General features: G+C 40.9%; 2 long non-coding RNA genes across 2 annotated transcripts; both read right to left on the bottom strand.

The window, feature by feature from the left end:
- Positions 1–700: 700 nt before the first annotated feature.
- On the bottom strand, positions 701–9,732 carry LOC138954484 (uncharacterized). Its single transcript, XR_011451856.1, has 3 exons — positions 9,576–9,732; positions 9,125–9,231; positions 701–1,396 (listed from the first exon to the last, which is right to left on the bottom strand). It is a non-coding gene; the product is annotated as an uncharacterized lncRNA (long non-coding RNA).
- A 5,707-nt stretch (positions 9,733–15,439) lies between these two features.
- Positions 15,440–17,356, bottom strand: LOC138954486 (uncharacterized). Its single transcript, XR_011451858.1, has 2 exons — positions 17,118–17,356; positions 15,440–15,960 (listed from the first exon to the last, which is right to left on the bottom strand). It is a non-coding gene; the product is annotated as an uncharacterized lncRNA (long non-coding RNA).
- Between the last annotated feature and the right edge of the window lie 1,621 nt (positions 17,357–18,977).

Raw genomic sequence — 18,977 nt, forward strand, 5'->3', positions numbered from 1 at the left:
ACGTTTGGTCTCGTCTGTAAAGCGATGTTTCAGGCATTCAATCAAACTAAATGCAATTCATTTGTGCTTCTTGTTATTTTTCTGTGGCATATTCAAAACACGAGGTATCACGATGTCCTTTTTCAGATGGCCGGTTTTGGCGTTATTTTTGACTTTAAACAAAGATAACTTCAAAACCGTTCAAGTCAGACACACGAAATTATGTCCACTATCTCTTCGCACATTCATCCACACACACACCAATTTTCAGCAGACACACGTTTTTAGAAACATTTTTATTGTAAAACAAAGTCGTCTTCTGTTCTGTGAGCACCTTTTGGCACTTAGTCATATATATATATATATGTGTGTGTGTGTGTATGTATGTGTGTGTGTGTGTGTGTGTGTGTGTGTGTGTGTGTGTGTGTTTGTGACCATCCGTCCGTCCTTCTGTCCGTCAGGTTCTTTCTTTCGTTCTCCCCCTCCCTCTCTGTCTTCCTATCTCTCTGTGTCTGTGTCTCTCTCATTCAGTCTCTTTCTCTCTTTGCCTCGCTCGCATACACACACACAAACGCACGCACGCACAAACACGCACACACACTCACACACGCACGCGCGCACGCACACACACACACACACACACACACACACACACACACACACACACACGCACGCATTCATGCACGCAGTTCTAGACAAGGAAACAGACCAGCTAAGCAGATGATGTCATGCTTTTCTTTATCTGAATCAAGAATCTGAATGCACTGTTCTGAGCAAATGGACAACGCCCGGAGACTTTAACCGAATGAGTCTAGTTGTTTTCCATATAAACACTCAATTTCAAACTTCTTTTCAGACTTGAATATTTCTTGCGAAATTTTATTTTGACTGAAACTGATATTACTCGAGCTGGAGATGTGATATTTTTGTGGTATATTTTCTCCAAGAGCTGAATACTTTTTGGAGCAGTTACTTTAATTCCGACTAAAATCGATGTTACTCTTCCAGGTGATCTACTTCTTCTCAGAGATGACTATTTCTGGAGCAAATTTAGACTGAATCTGATCTAAATTCGTCCTGGTGATTGAATTTGGAGATTGAACATTGAATTCCCTTAGTTTTACTTAAAAATGACATTGTGTTGTGTTGTATTGGGTTCTATTGTATTGTATTGTATTGTATTGTATTGTATTGTATTGTATGCTATTCTATTCTAATCTGTTGTGTTATATTGGATTCTATCAGATTTCACTCCGAAATGCAGATATCTGGAGCAGTTAACGTTTGTAGAACCATCCACGGGGCTGATCACAGGGGCAGGGCGCTCTGATGCACAAACAAGGCCACTTGGATTTGGAGCGGACATCACGTGCCAACACTGGATTGACAGAGAGGGGTCTGTCTGCCAGCTGCTCATCTGATCAAATTGACAGAAGAAAAAAAAGAAATTGAAGGAAAAGGGAAAGAAAGAGGAGAAAGAAAGAATGCAGAATGAGAGACGCTCAATCAGACGGCAGAGCACATCCTGCAGGCTTGTCCATACCACAGTGCTCTGAGGGACACCATCTGGCCAGAGGAGACAGCGCTTCAAAAGAAGCTATACGGCCCCAGAGAGGACTTGGAGAGGACAACACGTTTTGCCCTGCAGTCCGGACTGACGATCTAACAGCGAACCACAAGAAGAAGAAGAGACGCTCAAAAATGCAGTCAGAAAGAAAGAAAGAAAGATGGAGAAAGAAAGAAAGAAAGAAAGAAAGAAAGGAAGAAAGAAAGAAAGAAAGAAGGAAAGAAAGAAAGAAAGAAAGAAAGATGGAGAAAGAAAGGAAGAAAGAAAGAAAGAAAGATGGAGAAAGAAAGGAAGAAAGAAAGAAAGAAAGAAAGAAAGAAAGGAAGAAAGAAAGAAAGAAAGAAGGAAAGAAAGACAGAACGCCAGACAGAAAGAAAAATAGAAAGAAAGAAAGAAAGAAAGAAAGAAAGAAAGAAGGAAAGAAAGAAAGAAAGGAAGAAAGAAAGAACGAAAGAACGACAGAAAGAAAGAATGATAGAAAAGAAGAAAGAAAGAGAGAAAGAAAGAAAGAATGAAAGAAAGAAAGAAAGAAAGAAGAAAGAAAAAATGCAAGAAGGACAGAAAGAAAGAAGGAAAGAAAAAAAAAGAAAGAAAGAAAGAAGAAAGAAAGAAGGGGAGAAAGAAAGAAAGAAAGAAAGAAAGAAAGAAGAAAGAAAGAAGGAAACAAAGAAACAAAGAAAGAAGAAGAGAAAGAAAGAACAAATGAAAGAAAGAAAGAAAGAAAGAAAGAAAGAAAGAAGGAAAGAAAGAAAGAAAGAAAGAAAGAAAGAAAGAAAGAAAGAAAGAAAGAAGGAAAGAAAGAAAGAAAGAAAGAAAGAAAGAAAGAAAGAAAGAAAGAAAGAAAGAAAGAAAGAAAGAATGACAGAAAGAAAGAAAGAAAGAAAGAAAGAAAGAAAGAAAGAAAGAAAGAAAGAAAGAAAGAAAGAAAGAAAGAAGGAAAGAAAGAAAGAAAGAAAGAAGGAAAGAAAGAAAGAACGCCAGACAGAAAGAAAAATAGAAAGAAAGAAAGAAAGAAAGAAAGAAAGAAGGAAAGAAAGAAAGAAAGGAAGAAAGAAAGAACGAAAGAACGACAGAAAGAAAGAAGGAAAGAAAGAAAGAAAGAAAGAAAGAAAGAAAGAAAGAAAGGAAGAAATAAAGAAAGAAAGGAAGAAAGAAAGAAAGAAAGAATAGAAGAGAGAAAGAAAGAAAGAAAGAAAGAAAGAAAGAAAGAAAGAAAGAAAGAAAGAAAGAAAGAAAGAAAGAAAGAAAGAAAGAAAGAAAGAAAGAAAGAAGGAAAGAAAGAAAGAAAGGAAGAAAGAAAGAAAGAAAGAACGAAAGAAAGAAAGAAAGAAAGAAAGAAAGAAAGAAAGAAGGAAAGAAAGAAAGAAAGAAAGAAAGAAAGAAAGAAAGAAAGAAAGAAAGAAGGAACGAGAGAAAGAAAGAAAGAAAGAAAGAAAGAAAGAAAGAAAGAAGGAACGAGAGAAAGAAAGAAAGAAAGAAAGAAAGAAAGAAAGAAAGAAAGAAAGAAAGAAAGAAAGAAAGAAAGAAGGAAAGAAAGGAAGACAAAACAAAAGAAAGAAAGAAAGAAAGAAAGATAGAAATAAAGAAAGAAAGAAAGAAAGAAAGAAAGGAAGAAAGAAAGAAAGAAAGAAGGGAAGAAAGACAGAACGCCAGACAGAAAGAAAAATGTAAGTAAAGGAATGATGAAAGAAACAAAGACAGACCGATAGCAAAAATGAAAGCAAGAATGAAAGAAATCAACAGAGCGGGAATATATCTCACATCTGGTCATCTGATCAAAAAGAAGACGAATAATTAGAAAATTAAACTAGACTTACGCTAGGAAGTTGAAGTTTAATTGAAATTATTAAGAGTCTATTGACAGGAACGGAGGAGTTACGTGAGTATTGTGCGCGCATGAGCAAGAAGTCAATGTTAAGAGCTGTGTGTGGTCACTAGACTGACGACTTATAGGGAGGGTCAGTTTATTGAATCATCATAAATCTACTGACAAGGGAGGGACGTAACTCCTCCGTTCCTGTCAATAGACTCTTAATAATTTCAATTAAACTTCAACTTCCTAGCGTAAGTCTAGTTTAATTTTCTAATTATTATTCATCTATTGACTACGTCACTACGTAGTCACGTGAGACTTCAGAAACAGTCTATGTGAACTCACACTCAATCAGACAATTAAAGAGTTCTAACTTTTATTCTCAAAATAACCATCAAGAATTATCTGACCAAAATTTGAAACAGAAACATCTTTCTTGTAGAACTTAACAAACACTCTGTCACTTGCCCAACTACCAGCTTTGAGTATAGTTTTCAAGGGCACACCTCTCTTTTCTGCTGCACTACAACTCGCACTTCGTGTGGAATGTGCTGTGTATTTCTTTGTGTCTATGCCAGCACTCCGTAACACAGCTTTGATCCACCTGGAAAAAGTCTGTTTTCCTACAGCACAATGAGGTTTTGAATAACTGATGAAGAGTTGCTTCCCTTTCCTCAAGGGCTTAGTTACAGTCAAATATTTCTTCAAGTGACGTACAGGACAGAGTTTCTCATTATCTGTGAATTCGAGTATTTCAGCAGGTTCTGTGTGAAACCCAGGTTTAATAGTCTTATGCTTGCTTGAAAACACTATCACACACTTCTGATCAAAAACTCTGATATCATCCACCATTAAAGAATGTAGAGCATGTCCCCTTTGACCTGTGACTAAAACTACTAACATACACGTTTTCAGTGTCAGTTCCTTCAAAGAAAGTTCATGCAGTTGATGAAGCTTGTCAAAATAGTCTAATACAACATTCACATTCCAGGTGTCAGTATACTTAGGGAAAGAAGGTCTTTCTTCAAAAACACCTTTAATCACTCTGCACACAACGGGATGACTTCCTATCGTCTGACCCGATAGCATGGGTAAGTAAGCTGACAACGCACTACGGGCAGAATTGACAGTACTATAACCTGCTCCAGCGTCAAACAGCGAAGCAAGAAAGTTAGCTACTCTTGCAGGTGAAGCTATGTCAGCATCAAAACTATTCTCTGAAGCATAAGATCGCCATTTTGAAATATAGCAGTTATACACAGCTTGAGTCGATGATCTGAAAGACTGAATCATCAGGTCTGCAGCACGTTGTGAGAAGCCTTCCTGGAGATAGCGTTCCCTGATACATTGCATACCAGAAGTCGAAGGGAACGATGAAGAGGGTGCAGTTTGCCCGGGTGAGAAGGTAGCGTCAAGAGTTCCTTCCCTTCCATCTCCACTGGTTCCTGGATCAGGAGATTGTTGAGCAGAGGCCACCAAACCTGCGTCGTCCAGCGTGGAACCACCACCACTCCAATGCCCATGTCCTGACGAATCTTCATGAGAACTTGTGTGATAACACTGAAAGGAGGAAATGCATAAAACTCAACATTTCCCCAGTTCATGGAAAAAGCATCTACAGCAAATGCTTCTGGGTCTGGCTTGTAGGACACATACCTGTCCATTTGTTTGTTTAACCTGGATGCAAATAAGTCAATAGTAGGCTTCACCTGCAAAGAACTGAGAGCCTGAGTTAATACTGTCTCATCCAGCTTCCACTCTGTATCCAGATTTATTTTCCTTGATTCAGAATCAGCAGCAGTGTTATCTTTCCCTGCAATATGAGCTGCACTTAGCCAGATATCATGAGTGATGCACCACAGCCACATTGTATTGGTAATAGAGTCACACGTATCCGAATGACTAGTACCCATGTGATTGATACAGGCAACAGCCGTGGTCTTGTCAACAAGAATGCGCACATGCTTACCAATAAGTTGATCCTGAAAGCACAGCAGTGCAAAGTATGCCGCTTTTAACTCAAGGTAATTAATATGGAACTGTGTTTCAACAGGCAGCCATAAACCACCTGACTGTGCGTCTCCAAGTGCACAGCCCCAACCTGTGAGACTAGCATCAGAAGAAAGAGTGATATCTGGTGCAGACTGGTGTATGTTGTTGTAAGAAGCCGACACATTATCTATCCACCACTGTAGTTCTGACTTTGCAGAAAAAGACAGACTCATGCAACAATCAAAATCCCCTTTACTGCTAGCAAGCGCTGCTTTTTTCTCCTTTTCAAGCTGTCTGTAGTATAGAGGCCCATATTTCACTGCAGGGAATGCCGCTACAATTTTCCCTATGACTTTGGCTAAGTATCGTATTGTCATTGAGAGTTTGGATATTGCAGTCTTACAACACGAAAGCAGGTCTGCACTCCTATCAGGTGTAAGAGTGGTAATCATCTGCTTTGAATCTATCATGTGATTACCCCAAGATACTGAACACAATGGCTGGGCTCAAGCACTGACTTTCCTGGGTGAACAATGAAACCAACTGATCGCAATAGTTGCACTGTATCAATCACATTTTGCATACATGCTAGTCTTGTCTCAGCAAGTAACAGAGAATCATCCAGAAAAACGGTGGACAGATGACCTTTCTCTCTCAAGGTAGCAAACACAGGCTTCAACAATTTTGTAAATTTGCGTGGAGCAAGTGCGAGACCATTTGGCATGCAATTAAACTGCCACATCTTACCATCCCATTCAAACCTCAAAAACTGTTTGTGGCCTTCAAAGATTGGTACAGAATAGTATGCATCCTTCAGGTCTATGGAAGCCATGAAACAGTCTTGCGTCACCAATTTCAACGCAGCAGCTTGTAGCGTTTCCATCTTAAAATGATGGTAAGCTATGTCTCTGTTCAAACACTTTAGGTTAAGAATCATCCTGTGTGTGCCATCTTTCTTTGGCCGTGTAAAAACAGGTGAAACAAACTGCCCCGGTTCAAATTCGCACTGCTCTATCACTCCTTTTGCACTCAGCTTTTGAATCTCTGAATCAATTACTTTCACTTCCTGTTTGTTCAACAAAGGTTGGTTTTTAAATGGACTAGATCTAGGTGTTGATCTAGATTTATTAAACTCAAGGTGAACACCAGACACGGTTTGAATGATTTCAGGATCTGAGGTTAATGATTTCCAGATATCCAAGAACTGCTTTATTCTACCACCTTGAAAGAGAGAGGTCTCCATCTTTATATCTGTGAGCAAAGAGGAGAGACATACAGATAGTTCTCTCACCTGAGAAGTGACAGCATCGTCATTTAGTTTCTCCTGGGGAACTGCGCTCTCTGACTGTTCTTTCCCCCAAACTGCCTCTTCTGACTCTGAAATCTGTTCTGCCACTGCGGCTGTCTCATGCCTAAAAAAGGCTTTCGACCATTGTTTTTCCACGGTTTGAAGTTGAACCCTCGTCTATCCACATTCGCACCTGTACTCTGTGCATATCTGTCGAGCTCTTTGGCCTCCTTTAGCGAGTTTGACAAATTGTCACCGAACAACTGTTGGCTGCTAATTGCCAAATTGGCACCGAGTCCGAACACAGCCCTATCATGTGTTTTGGGAGGTGTGGGCGTAGCGCATAGCGACGTCTTAGGGAGAGCTCTCTGCTGGCATGCCCAAGCATAGCGAGCGCATCCGAGTTAGCTTTGACAATGGCTTTACCGGTTTTCCCGTCTTTCATTGACTTTTCTCTCTGCGCTTTAAAAAGTGCCTGCGTGGATGACGTCACTGCAGTCGCGGCTTTTATCACAGCGCGTTGGATAGAGGCTAGCTTCAGGTCCGCCTTTTTTGCGTTCACGGCAACAGTTTCCACACTTCAGTGTTTACTTTTGGCACTTGCAACTTCTGACAGTTGATGGGCCTTGGGTATAGATCTATCCTCTCAGCGAACTTTTCTTCGCCCAGTCCTTTGGCAAACCGTTTATCAATCAAATCCGCCATTGAGGAGGCTACTGCGTCAGCAGTGATTTCTTCTCGGTCTAGTTCACCATCAATTTCTTTCATCAAATCTTCGTCCGAACAGACTATCGAGAGTACGTCATCCTCAACAAGGATTTCTCCATCAGACGAGTCTGAGCGATAATGACTATCAGATTCAGAATCCCCATTGCTCTCAGGTTGATTCGATTCGACCTTGCGCTTTTTCATGAGCGTCTTGCCCTTCTTTGCATTAGGAGCACTAGCCCCCTTTCTTTTGCAACCTTGAGGCTTTTCAGACTGTGATTCGACCAACTCAGGGCCTGTCTGTGCCTGTAACCTACTTTGCTGGCTCAGCAGCGTGGGGTTCGAGAGGGCAGCGAACCTCTTTTCCCACTTGGCATCTAATTGTTGCATCACATCTTGGATAATCTGTTGATTCGCTTGTTCCGAGCTTGGCTTCGGATTAGGTCTATCTCCTGACTCAGCAGGCCCGGCTTTCTCATTATCACTCATTTCCGACACACAACACAGGTGGAACCGGTCACAAGCCCTCAACGATTTAAATCAATGTCATTTATGAAAAAAGGGGGCAACTCACCTTACAAACGAATTCCAAACACAAAACGTTATTACACAAACACTTTGCAGTCGAAAAAGAATTAGTCCTGCACAAAACCAGTTCGATGAACCACGATTTAATCCATGGTGTGGAACAGCTCGTCCATTACCTTCAAGCTCTTACCGCCAATTGACTTCTTGCTCATGCGCGCACAATACTCACGTGACTACGTAGTGACGTAGTCAATAGATGAATAATAATTAAGAAAGAAACAAACAAACAAAAAACAAAGAAAGGAAGGAAGAAAGAAAGAAAGGAAAAAAAGACAGAAACTAGACAGACAGAAAGAAAAACAGAAAGCAAGAACAAAAGAAAATGAAAGAAAGAAAGAAAGAAAGACAGAAAAAAAGAAAGAAAGAAAGAAAGAAAGAACCATTAACTACATGCAAATACAAAGCAAAAGACGAGACAGGGATAGGGAAAGAGAAAGGAGAATAAACAAATAAGCAGTTGGTCGTTTGTTGAAAAAACAAACACGGAAGAAAACGGACAGACGGAAAGAAAGAGCAATGTAATAAAAGGAACAGACGAGAATTGGCAGAGGTGTTCTGTCTACTAGCTCCTTATCCCATCAAACATAAAGAGGGAGGGAAGAAATGGACAGAAAAGGAGGAAAGAGAGGGAAAGACAGAAAGTAAGAAAGAAAAAACCAAGGAAACAAACAAACAAACGAACAAACACACGAACGAACGAACGAACGAACGAACGAACAAACGAACGAACGAACGAACGAACGAACGAAATAACGAACGAACGAAACAAACAAACAAACAAACAAACAAACAAACACACAAACAAACAAACACACAAACAAACAAACAAACAAACAAACAAACACACAAACAAACAAACAAACAAACAAACAAACACACAAACAAACAAACAAACACACAAACAAACAAACAAACAAACAAACAATTAAACCGAACATAGAAAAGAAAGAAGGATAGAAAAAATGAAAATAACACGAAGAAAAAGAAAATAAGCCTTCAGAGGTTATTAAAAAAGTGAGAAAATACATACAAAGCTCAAATATCAATAAAACTCAAGACCTCGTCCTTGATCTATCTGCTCCCCTAGGATGTTTGGATAAAACGTACTAAAACGCAAAATACATCAATGTGATCAATAGCAAAATTAAAGGAGTATTTGAAATAATTATAAAAATACAAAAGCAGTTACCGTCAACTGGAGACGCCAAGGTCACGGTCAGTAAGTTCAAGGTCATGATAACAGCAATTGCGACAATGATGAACACCCGCATGATGATTCTTATGTCGTTGTGAAACCTGTTGTTAAAATTTCAAAAAATTATCAATAATTGATCAATAAAAGAATAAATAAACAGGGCAAGTTCAAGGTCATAAAAAGCAGCAATTGTGACGATGATGAACACCCGCATAATGATCATTAAGTCTCGGGATGTTGCCTGTTGATAATGTTTAAATAGATAAATCAATACTTGATTATACAAACGAAAAGCCACAAATAAACTAACAAAAAAACAAAACAACAAAAATCAATCAATCAATCAATCAATCAATCAATCAATCTTTTTTTTTATTTTTAGATTACACAAAAAATAAAACAAAATAAAAACGGATGAATGACTGAATGATCAAAGTTTGCTCACTTGAAATCTGAATTCTTCCTTGGACACTCGTTGCCAACGTAGCTAGGTTAACGTAATGAGGAATAGGGCTATCACAGCAGAATTTATATTAAAACAGCAGGAAGAAGATGGTACTTGATTGTAACTTGTTTTTTGCTTGTTCATCTCATGTAAGCTATATTCCGGATCTGGTTATCAAATTAATCGTGTGTCTGTTATGCTTATTTCTGTGTCAGTATGCTTAATAGTCGCTGAGAAGAGAGAGAGGGAGAGTGAGAGAGAGGATCGAGAGAGAGAGAGAGAGAGAGAGAGAGAGGTGGAGAGAGAGGATCGAGAGAGAGGGGGAGAGAGAGAGAGAGAGAGAGAGAGAGAGAGAGAGAGAGAGAGAGAGAGAAAGAGAGAGAGAGGGGGGAGGAGAGAGAGGGAGAGAGAGAGAGAGGGGGAGAGAGAGAGAGATAGGGAGAGAGAGAGGGGGGAGGAGAGAGAGAGGATCGAGAGAGAGGGGGAGAGAGAGAGATATAGGGAGAGAGAGAGGGGGGAGGAGAGAGAGAGAGAGGATCGAGAGAGAGGGGGAGAGAGAGGGGGAGAGAGAGGGGGAGAGAGAGAGGATCGAGAGAGAGGGGGAGAGAGAGAGAGAGAGGATCGAGAGAGAGGGGCAGAGAGAGGGGGAGAGAGAGAGAGAGGATCAAGAGAGAGGGGGAAAGAGAGGGGGAGAGAGAGAGAGGATCGATAGAGAGGGGGAGAGAGAGGGGGAGAGAGAGAGAGAGAGGGGGAGGAGCGAGAGGGGGAGAGAGAGGATTGAGAGAGAGAGAGGATCGAGAGAGAGGGAGAGAGAGAGAGACAGAGAGAGAGAGGGGGAGGAGAGAGAGGGAGAGAGAGAGAGAGGGAGAGATAGAGAGAGAGAGAGGGGGAGAGAGAGAGAGAGAGAGTGCATGAGAGAGAGAGAGGAGGGGGGAGGCAAAGAGACAGATCGCGAGAGAGAGAGGGAGAAAGAGGAAGGCAGGTAGACAGACAGACAGACAGACAGACACAGACAGACAGACAGACAGACAGACAGACAGAAAGACAGGTAGACAGACAGACAGACAGACAGACAGACAGACAGACAGACAGACAGACAGACAGGTATAGTATAGAGAAACAAAAAGAAAGAGAGGCAGACAGGCAGACAGACAAATGTGTATAGTGACACAATCACTTGCTAAGCCTACAAAGTCGCATACATGTTACATTTGTCTCTTCTAAAGTTCTGTTTGCTCCAAGTAATGGTATGCATACAGAACAGGATCTTTGTCGTCGTCCTGCGTAGTGTGGAGATGCTACTCCGTCTAATTTTAGATTAATTGTATTTTGGCTGCAGCTTCCCAGCAAAAACATCATCAAATCATATGATTTCCTGCTGTTTTCCAAACTTGCGGTCGCTCTCTTTTACACGTTAGATCAGCCTGAGTGCGCGGCAGACTGAAGCAAAATTGGTATCCTCTGTTAGATCAGACTACAATAACTCTTTGATTCAAACAAAACGGGGAGGGGGGGGGTATAGTTCAGTTTCAGTCACCGTTTCGACGGTTCAAAGTGAATCATGCCGTCAAAAAAAGTCATTTTTGATCGCAGGTGTGGCCTGTGACGTCATACCTAAATGTTGCTCAAATTCTTTAAGCCAAGTTTTGAGAAGATGAAGGGGAGATCTTCAAGTACACATATGTGTCTCACCGAAACACTGCTGTGCATCTGGGCTATTACTCTAAACTACTTAACTTTTTGTGTCCAGTGTACAACTGTCATGAAGGGGAAATCTTTAAGTACACATATATGTGTCTCACCGAAACACTGCTGTGCATCTGGGCTATTACTCTTAACTACTTAACTTTTTGTGTCCAGTGTACAACTGTCATGAAGGGCAGATATTCAAATACACATAATTATGTTTCTGACCAAATCACTGCTGTGCATCCGGGCTATTACTCTGAACTACTTAACTTTTTGTGTCCAGTGTACCATTGTTAAAGCCAAATAACTAAACCAAGATTGAATTTACTGTTGTATAAAAGGGTTGCTTAACTTTTGAGCTTTAGTATATTTCTAAAGTAAAAAGATCAGAACAAAATTCATATTGATGCTGTCGCTTGTTTCTTTAGCTGTTGTTGTTGTAATTGTTGTCTTACACAGAATAAGTAGGGTATTAGTATGCTTATTATACAGGGCAGCTCAAAATCATTCAAGTTGCTCCACTCTCGGGGTATACCGGCACGGTTGGCCTAGTGGTAAGGCGTCCGCCCCGTGATCGGGAGGTCGTGGGTTCGAACCCCGGCCGGGTCATACCTAAGACTTTAAAATTGGCAATCTAGTGGCTGCTCCGCCTGGCGTCTGGCATTATGGGGTTAGTGCTAGGACTGGTTTGTCCGGTGTCAGAATAATGTGACTGGGTGAGACATGAAGCCTGTGCTGCGTTTCTGTCCTGTGTGTGGCGCACGTTATATGTCAAAGCAGCACCGCCCTGATATGGCCCTTCGTTATCGGCTGGGCGTTAAGCAAACAAACAAACAAACTCTCGGGGTATCGATGATCATTCTCTTCTTCTTCTTCTTCTTCTTCTTCTTCTTCTTCTTCTTCTTCTTCGTTCATTGGCTGAAACTCTCACGTTCACCCATGTTTTTGCATGAGTGGTTATTTTCGTGTATGACCGTTTGTATCCCGCCATTCAGGCAGCACACGCCGATTTCGGGGGAAGCATGCTGGGTATGGGTATGGATTACAGGATCTTTTTCGCGCGTAATTTGTAAACTTATAACACGATAAGATGTTAGCACTCTGAGTTAGGGTAGGTGGTAATAGGTGTGCTTGTTATGATATGTGAACCTATGTATTTTATGTGTTTTTGTCTTATCATTGAATGCCCTAGGATATGTAATTGTAATGCTATGTTTAAATGATAATTGTTTGCAGGCAGGATGGGTGTGTCAAAGAACAAAATTCCTTTGAATGTAACAAGTCTGTTGGATTTTGCAATGAACAATGTGATTCTTTGCAAAAAGTGAATGTTATAAATGAAAGCGGTCTTCGAAGTTACTGATGGCATTCCCAAAGTTATTGGTAATGTTATTGTCAAAATCATAAAAGTATCTGACCACGCAGCGATTGCCATATTAGTGTATGATTATGCACGCTCGCCATTTCTCTTTTTAAGGTAAATCCATGTTAGCGTTTCATACCGGCGGAAGTAAGACCCCCGTCACATTTATTCCATGCTTCGAATTTGCGACGGATGTGGACGTGTGACTGAACGACAGTTACGGTACACATGTACTTTTGCGCATCCGTTTGAACTCGTGAAGTCGTGGTACCTCTGTGCTATCGAGGACTCAAACCTGTACTACTGGGGATCCACTGAAGTTTCCGAGACTGTGTTTTGTCTGTATTGAAATGGTCTGGCGGAAGAGCCGATTCTTAAATTTGCATAGGTAAAATGTTCGCTTTTTGGTACCCGACACCCCTCTGAGTTGAATTTGTTTTAACCTTGTGACGTAGGCACGCAGGATGTTGATGGGTTGGGGTATTCACTTTTCGCTGGGGCTTCGAACTGAACAGACGTATCCAGTGAGCGGTCGAGTGGCAGTTTGCTACAGACAGGAAAGGAACCATGATGTGATTTTTCTGAGACGGGTATGTTATTCATATGCTATTTTTATATGATGGGTAAAACAGCATTAAAGTGTGCAGGTTGTCACATGCTTTGGGAGGACTTATTTGAATGTTCAAGTAGATTGTTTTGTGAGTTGAATGTTCGGGAAAACTTTCGTTTATTGAATGTTTTAGAAAACCGTGTGAGTGTTTGAGAGAACTGTATTGTAGGCATGTTATTTGGAAGGAATGATGTGTTTTGCTGTTGTTAAAGGATTTAGTTTGTGGTAGTTGAAATTATTGAGTTGTTTATGTATGCTTATGATGTGCATTCTGTGATTTACAGAATGGCGGAATGTGCGACGGGGTTTCGTTAGGGTTTTAGTAGAGGGATTTTAGTCAGGTTTCGTTTGAGGGTTCAGTTAGATTTCGGTGGAGGGGTGCAGTTAGATTTCGTTTGTTTTAGAGTAGAGTTTTGGAGTGTAGTTTGGAGGGAGGATTTAAAGTATTGTTTTAAAGCATAGTTTTAGAGTGGGAATCTAAAGCATAGCTTTAGAGTAAAGGATTTAGAGTGTTGCTTTGGGTTGTTCTAGTTCTAGAGAGTAATACTTTGGAAGTTTTGTACTTTGAAGGTAAACCCCCGCTTTCCCACACATTCCCCTCATCATCTTATGGAAATAAAGAACCTTGTAATTTAACTTGTGTCGGTTGTTTTGAGTGTTTGAGCTTAGTGAGAAAGGGGCACTCTGTAATTTTGACCCCGTGATCAGGGTAAAGTACATTTGGCACTCGGGTACACGTGTTATTCCGGATGTGGGCAAAAAATTGTCTGATACCATCTATACGTTCTGTGTTTGGCAGGCAAGGGTGTTATATTAATTCACACTTTACTAACTAGAGATTATATCTGCAGCTGCATCCTGTTTCACAAAAGCAGCATACGAGATGCGCATATTTCATTAAGGTGTGTCTGCATGTGCTTGTATAATTATGTGTGCGTGTGTGTGCCTGGATGTGCGTGCGTGCGTGCGTTCATTTTTGCGTGCATGTGTGTGTGTGTGTGTGTGTGTGTGTGTGTGTGTGTGTGTGTGTGTGTGTGTGTGTGTGTGTGTGTGTGTGTGTGTGTGTGTGTGTGTGTGCGTGCATGTGTATGTGTATGCGAGTGTGTGTATGTGCATGTTTGTGTGCATGCATGTGTATGCGTGTGTGTGTGTATCTGGATGTGCGTGCGTGTTGAGTGGGTGAATAGGTAAGTGTGCGCACGTGTGTGAGCACGTGTATGTGTGCGTGCGTAAGCGCACCTGTACGCGCGCCTGTGTGTGAAACAACACACATTCAAAATAAACAAATAAAAACAAAAACCATAAACAAGCTGACAAAAAAACGGCAAGCAAACAAAACGCACAAACTGTGTTCGCATCCAATAAGGCTAGCTCTCATAACTATTCTGTCGTCGGCTGATTTAATAACTGATGAGGTTTACCTGCACTGATTCATATCACTGTCCCAGGTGACAGCGATTTTCTCCTGCATGGCTGAGTTTGTAGAGTGTCTTCCCGGATGTCAGGTGAAAATAAATAGTCACCGGCTGGTGGAGTGTGTGTGTGTGTGTGTGTGTGTGTGTGTGTGTGTGTGTGAATGTGTGTGTGTTCGTGTGTGTGTGTGTGTGTGTGTGTGTGTGTGTGTGTGTGTGTTCGTGAATGTGTGTGTGTGTGTTCGTGTGTTCGTGTGTGTGTGTGTGTGTTCGTGAATGTGTGTGTGTGTGTGTTCGTGAATGTGTGTGTGTGTGTGTGTGTGTGTGTGTGTGTGTGTGTGTGTGTGTTTGTGTGTGTGTGTGTGTGTGTGTGTCAGAACATGTTTAAACATATGTTTATTTCGGGTTTACAAGACTTAAAGGCAAAATCAACAACAACAACAACAACAACAACAACGTCAACAACAACAATCTGCAGCAACAACAACAACAACAACACGAACAACAACAAACACAACATCAACAACAACAACACGAACAACAACAAACACAACATCAACAACAACAGCAAAAGCAACGTCAACAACAACAATCTGCAGCAGCAGCAACAACAACAACAGCCACCACCACCACCACCGCCACCACAACAACAACAGCCACCACAACAACAACAGCCATCACAACAACAATAATCAACAGCAGCAGGAAAGAGAATAGACAAACACATAAAAGAAAAACCAAGACAACACAGTAAACGTTAAAACTGATAAGGACTGACCATGTACGCACATTATAATTATGTAATATTGTTGACTTTATTCGAACCTACAAACAAGGAAAAAGAAAAAAATGGAAGAAAAAAACCAGAACAAGTTCATAGCAACCGTCTGAAAACAACAACTCCCATTATACTAACACACACAAAATCACAACTGATTTTCTCTAATTGCTCGATTTACACCAGCATACTTTAACACAGAAGTAAGATTCTCCCGGCGCTAGACGCTAACGTTTCTTCTCTTTCTTTCTTTTTTAACTTCAAAGGACCCGTCAAAAAAGTTCACATTAACCGCCGGCTTCCTTTTACTCTTTAATAAAAAAATAAAAAAAATAAAAAAAAATTCAACTTTTACCGCTTCTTTTTGCCTTCAAAGAAAAAATCAAGAAAGTCGTGACATCTACTACAAGGGGGCTTAGCGCACACACAGTCGACAGGAAACAAGGGAGGTAAGCGTCGGTAAGAGGGCGAGAGGGTTGTGTCATCATCGGACTTTCTGATGACATTGTGTTGCGACTTTTTGGTTCGTACATCTGGAACGGAAGATGTTTCAAACTGCAGGATTAAAACTGATCGAACCGTGTTCTCATTATATCATTTCGTTGCTCAACAAACTGTGCGTGTGTGTGTGTGTGTGTGTGTGTGTGTGTGTGTGTGTGTGTGTGTGTGTGTGTGTGTGTATGAGTGTGTATGAGTGTGTACGTGCGTGCGTGCGTGTGTGAATGCACATGTAGACGAGTGCGATTACATGCATGTGTGTGTGTGTGTGTATGTATGTGTGTGTTTTTGTGTGTGTATGTGTGTGTGTGAGTGTGTGTGGGTGTGTGTGTGTGTGTACTGGTGTGAGCCACGTTATCCGGTCAGTGAGTTTGCACAATCATTAAGATGCCGGGAAAAATGAGCAGAGTTTACAGGCCGATTCTGTCCAGATTTGAGATGAAACTTTATTTTGTAATTCTAAATGAAGTTGGAAAGAAATCATTCGCCTATTTTGAAACTTTAGCTAAGCTGACATTTTACATGAATAGAGATGCCATGTAGTGTATGTTGACATTTACTATCATAAAGTGGTCAAAAGGCAGCTTAACGGTGCTCCTACAAACACACACACACACACACACACACACACACTTTCGTATATTATAAACATAAATCATCCAAATTAAATATACCGGCCTCTTTCGGTCACATCGCTGCTCTTGCCGCTGCTCTCTCCAAACTACGGTGTCCATTTTCAGTGTCAACTGAACTTGTGGCGCGCCGAACTTGTGTGACCTTGTGTGAGGAATTTTACCGCGTAAGCGCGGTCACGTGTTACGCAAGAGGTGTGTAAAAAACATGCATCCGTGACATTTTACCTCCATTTTCCTGCCTGACGTAAAACGAAACGAAACTTAATTTAGGGGTATTTATTGACCGTTTTATACGGCTTTTGACAATATTTTCCTATGCTGCCGGCAGGATATACCGACCCGGCATCCTTATGAGGGTGTGTAAACTTGCAAAAGGCAGCTTAACGGGGCTCACATGTGTGTGTGTGTATGTGTGTGTTTGCGCGCACGCGTGTGTGCGTGTGTGTGTGTGTGTGTGTGTGTGTGTGTTCATGTCCGTTTGTCTGCCAGTCTGTGCCTGTGAATAGTCTGTTAAATGCCAGGAAATTAAAACCGAAAACAAAAACTCATACAGTTACCATCATTAGCTGTAGCCCCGGACAATTCCAGAAAGATGACAATGGCGAAAACAGCAATAACTGTGACGAAATTGGATGGTCCCTGCATGGCGTTCATGACGTCAGATTAACGTTTCAGCCAATCAGAATTCGAGATTCTCCTGCAAAAAGTCAAATGCAGGTAATTCGATTCACTCACCACTTCAAAGCATTAAGACGATGTGTGGCACTAAAATTAAACTTGTAGAATACATGGAATAACCTAGTTTTCTTAGTAGTTATTGAAGTGACTTATGACAATGAATGAAAATTTGCAAATATAAATGGACACAGATCGCCGTTGCTATGGAAACAGCCGCCATATTGGATTTCTAGGAAATGGTTTTACAGCATCATACATCAAAAATGCATGATATTTGGCACAAAGATACACATGCCTTTGATCTACAATCATATAGAGCGATATTTTTACTAAAGACTACCGCATATTCATTAATCCTTATTTCAAAAATTAATATAAATTCAACTGTAGTCTTTTCTCATAACATCGTTCTATAGGATTGTAGATAAATGTCATGTGTATCTTTGTGGCAAATATTAAGTATTTCTGATGTATGATGTTGCTGTAAAACCGTTTCCTAAAAATTCAATAGGGCGCTGTCCTGTCCTGTCCTGTAGCATTCACATATTTTTCATTTCTTTCATAAGTCATTTCAATAACTACCCAGAAAACTAAGTTATTCTATGTATTCTTCGAGATAAATTGTTGTGATTTTAGTGCCTCACATCGCCTTAACAAAATTGTATGGATAAATGTTGATTGGAACTGAAACATTATACGTTATTTGTATTTTTGACCAAAATATTATATTTTACACAGATCGAGACAGTCAGTGTTCCTCCGAGACCGCGCTAGCGGTCGAAGTAAACAATAACTGTCAAAATCTGTGTAAAATGTCATATTTTAGTCAAAAATACAAATACAATTTATGTATCGATAGGTTCTGATCACCTCTTGATCAAACCATTATGCCAATACACAAAAGCTTCATCGGGATCAGTCAAATTATAAACATTTGCAAGGGGGGAATGCAACAAATCCTAAAGAAACTCTTCCTCATGATATCTGGAAAACAAACGATATGTTATTGTTTTATGACCAGCATGACGGACTTTCATACCAGAGAGAGAGAGAGAGAGAGAGAGAGAGAGAGAGAGAGAGAGAGAGAGAGAGAGAGAGAGAGAGAGAGGGGGGAGACAGACAGACAGAGAGGCAGACAGAGAGAGAAAGAGAGAAAAAGAGAGAGAGAGAGAGAGACAGAGACAGAGTCAGAGAGAGACAGAAAGAAAGTTAGAGAGAGAGAGGGAGAGAGAAAGATCAAGAGAGAGAAAGGGAGAGAGAAAGATCAAGATTGAGAGAGCAAGAGAGAGAGACAGAGAGAGAGAGACAGAGAGAGAGAGATAGAGAGAGAGAGAGAGAGAGAGAGAGAGAGAGAGAGAGAGAGAGAGAGAGAGAGAGAGAGAGAGAGAGAGCGAGCGAGAGAGAGAGAAAGAGAGAGAGAACGAGAGAGAGAGAGAGAGAGAGAGAGAGAGAGAGAAAGAGAGAGAAGGGGAGACAGACAGACAGAGAGAGAGACAAAGAGAAAGAAAGAGAGAGAGAAAGACAGACAGAGAGAGAGGGAGAGAGCGACAGAGAGAGAGAGGAAGAGAGAGAGGGAGAGAGTGAGAAAGAGAGAGAGAGAGAAAGAGAGAGATAGATAGATAGATAGAGAGATAGAGAGAGCTAGAGAGAGAGAGGGAGAGAGAGAGAGGGGGAGAGAGAATGAGAGAGAGAGCGAGCGAGCGAGAGAGAGAGAGAAAGAGAGCGAGCGAGAGAGAGAG

This window comes from Littorina saxatilis, unplaced genomic scaffold (assembly GCF_037325665.1).
Source record: "Littorina saxatilis isolate snail1 unplaced genomic scaffold, US_GU_Lsax_2.0 scaffold_367, whole genome shotgun sequence".
Lineage (NCBI taxonomy): Eukaryota > Metazoa > Mollusca > Gastropoda > Littorinimorpha > Littorinidae > Littorina > Littorina saxatilis.